Below are 3585 nucleotides of genomic sequence, written 5' to 3' on the forward strand. Positions count from 1 at the left end.
GGTATTACTGTTAGGGGTCAGTGTAGCGGATATTCACACCATATCTGTACTGCAGAAGATGGCTATTCACGCTAATAACCGATTTCCAAAGAATCATCATGAGAATCATTCAAAGAAATAAACATTTTATTATGTATATTCATAGGCACAGAAACAAACATAAACTTGTTAAACTACTCGGTTAAGTCGAGTTAGTAACTCTTATGTTTGGCGATATTTTTATAATATGGACCCAAAAAATGTACTTAAAATTACTTTTTTAATGATAGGCACAAATTAAGAATGGAGAACTGTGTATTTAATAATAAATTTTATTGTACGATATCATATTGTAACTAAGGGGTGGGTAGATTTTGATGTTCAATAAGTAATTTTTATTCCTATTTGAAATAAAAATATTTCAATTAGAATTTAATAATGTAATTCTATAAACGGTCTGAATGCAGATTGTCCATAAAAACTTGGCACATACATTGTTAGATGCATCCTACTAAATACATTAAAAGACAATAAGGTAGGCAAGAATACTGTACCTATATAAGAATAGTACTACCGATGTTCTCGATTTTTTACATAACATTATATATTAACACTTATTATTATACAGATATTTAGCAGTAACAGGCTCCTTCAAATATTTCTGCCGTGAAGCTTAATGTGTAAGCATTATTGTGTTTCAGTATGAAGGGTTTCAGTAGCTAGTGAAATTACTAACGAACGTCCTGCTTGTATCATCCCTTATAGTAGTTACAAGCTAGTTAGGTAGTTAGTAACAAGCGTCTGTTACTAGAGCAGTTATGTATTACGGCGCCGTGGGTATAGTGCTTCTGTAAAAATATATACTAATTTTTTACAGAAGCACTATACCTTTCAAAATATCTTTTTCTAAACACTACTGATTATTTTTGCTCTAATTAAATTACTCCTAATTATTACGTGATATATAAATTTTTATCTATTTAGCATTTTCTAAGTGTTATCTTATATATAAAATTCTCGTGTCATGGTGTTAAACATTGAACTCCTCCGAAACGGCTTGACCGATTCTCATTAAATTTTGAGTGCATATTGGGTAGGTCTGAGAATCGGACAACATTTATTTTTCATCCCCCTAAATGTTAAGGGTGGTCCACATGAATTTTTTTTTTAAATTTTTTTGACATATTTTTTTAAATTTGTTTGATTATGAGTCAGCATTAATAAATACATACAACTTCAAATTTTCACCCACCCACAATCAACAGTTACTTTTGTATCGCGATTTTAATATCGGCAATACAACGTTTGCTGGGTCAGCTTGTTAATATACACTGGCCTGCAAAAGTAAGTGTCACACTTTTCAAATTATTTTTTTTTCTTAACTATAGAAGGTAGAGATTTAAGATTAAAAACGTTTTGTTGCAAATTTTATAGGCTTTAATTCTTAGAAACTAAAATTATACATTAGTAACATTTTTAACTTAAAAAAGATAAAACAATGAAAATAGACATTTTTAGTTTAGTGTAAAAAAATTCAACTAAAATGTATTACATGTTATTTAATTTTTAATAACTGGTATTGCCTCCTCGAGCTCTGATTACAGCTTCGAGCCGGTTTGGCATACTGAACACTAGGTTTCGGAGCCGATGTTGGGGAATATTCTCGCATTCTTCTACCAGGGCTTGCTTTAGTGCCCTGAGGGTAGTAGGTGGTGGTCTGTGGTTTCTGACTAGCCTCCCACGCTCATCCCAGGCTTGTTCAATCGGGTTGAGATCAGGACTTCTTGATGGCCAAGTCATCACGCTGATACCGACCTCCTGAATATACTCTTGTACGATATGAGCCGTGTGTGGCCGGGCATTATCATGCGTCAGCATCGATCCATCACCCATATTTGCTAAATACGGCCCTGAATACTCATTGAGAATCTCTTGAGCATATCTTTGCCCAGTGAGGGTGCCATTTTCTATGGCTACTAGCTCTGTGCGACCTTCTGAAGATATGCCAGCCCATACATGTACACTGCCTCCACCGTATTGGACTCTTTCTGAGATGCAGGCTTGAAGGTATCGCTCACCAGATCGCCTGTAAACACTTCGCCTTCCATCAGAAGTGTAAAGGGAGAATCGAGACTCATCTGCAAACAAAATTCTTCACCATTCTTCTTCATCCCACTGCATGTATTCACGGGCGTATCGCAGTCTCGCTACTCGATGCTGTCTCTCGAGTTTTGGGCCACTCTCTTGTCTTCGGGGTTTCAAATTTGCTTCAGCAAGTCTTCTTGTCACTGTACTGTCACTAATGTAGTCCCTCCGGGTCTGAAGTAGCTGTTGCTGGACTTCAACTGCATTTTGGTGGCGATTTCTTAACACAGTGGAAATAATATAACGATCTTCTCGGGCACTGGTACACCTGGGTCTGCCATTACAAGGTCTTCTCAGATGGTGTCCAGTCTCTTCGTACCTTCGCTTTACCTTCTGGACCGTTCGTACCGTCACACCCACCATTCTTGCAGTGCGACGCATACTGATGCCTAGTTCCAGAAAAGCCATGATCCTAGCACATTCTTCAACTGAAAGAGGCATGATAAATAAATGTTATGTGCTTTTTTGCATATATTTTTAAAAGACCCATCGATCTTGAAAAAAAATTAAAACAGAAAGAAAAATGTGAATGGTAAAATTGTAATTCGGAAACGTCCACTTTGAAAAAGGAATGGTTTTGTTTTTGAGGTTTTTTTTCAGCCAATTCTTAAAAGAAGGTTACCGACTATAAAGTTTTTATGTACAAAATTAAATTCTCTTTGGAGTCCTTTTTATTTCGAAAGTATATCTTGTGAACTTAAAACGTTATCCCAATTTTAAAAGTGTGATACTTACTTTTGAAGGCCAGTGTATAAATAAATAAATGCATCAAAGTAACTACTTGTCTAGACTAGACTTAACTTAGTCTGTCTTTATAATATTTACTGTAGATAAAAATACCAAAATACCTCGTTTGATAATCAATATAATAAAACTTCTTTATCTATTTTAGAATTTTTCTCTAACCTAGTTACCGATTTTTATTTAATGATTTCAATAATACATGGGGCACACTAAAACTTTTGCACTTCTAGCTAAACAGAACTCTTTAAATTTCTAATGTTATATTCTTTGAAACGTTGCAACCTTCTTAGCAATAAAAAAAAAACTATTGGCGGGAAATCATTTGTCAATTGTTTTTTTATCACACATCAAATTTCTACGTACGCAACGAAAATGGAATCAAGTTGAAAAGATTTTAAATTTTCTCTCTCTTCGCAAGACTATGCCGCTCGTCTTTAAAATCCTTTTGGAAGAGAGGCACCTGACTTGAGCACCGTGACACGATGATTTGCTGAATTTGAGAGAGGTCGGGTTTCTTTACATGACGAATTTCGTGAAGGGTGGCCTTCAACTGCCGTCAACGAAAATAATGTGGCAACTGTTAAGCGGCTAATTGAAGAAAACCCCCGGCTTACCTATGAGACAATTCAAGGACTATTGCGGATTGGTATGAGCCAAATTCAGAAAATTTTACACGAAGAATTGAAAGTTCTGAAATTTTGTTGTCATTGGAATCCT

Source organism: Leptidea sinapis, chromosome 15 (assembly GCF_905404315.1).
Source record: "Leptidea sinapis chromosome 15, ilLepSina1.1, whole genome shotgun sequence".
NCBI classification, from domain to species: domain Eukaryota; kingdom Metazoa; phylum Arthropoda; class Insecta; order Lepidoptera; family Pieridae; genus Leptidea; species Leptidea sinapis.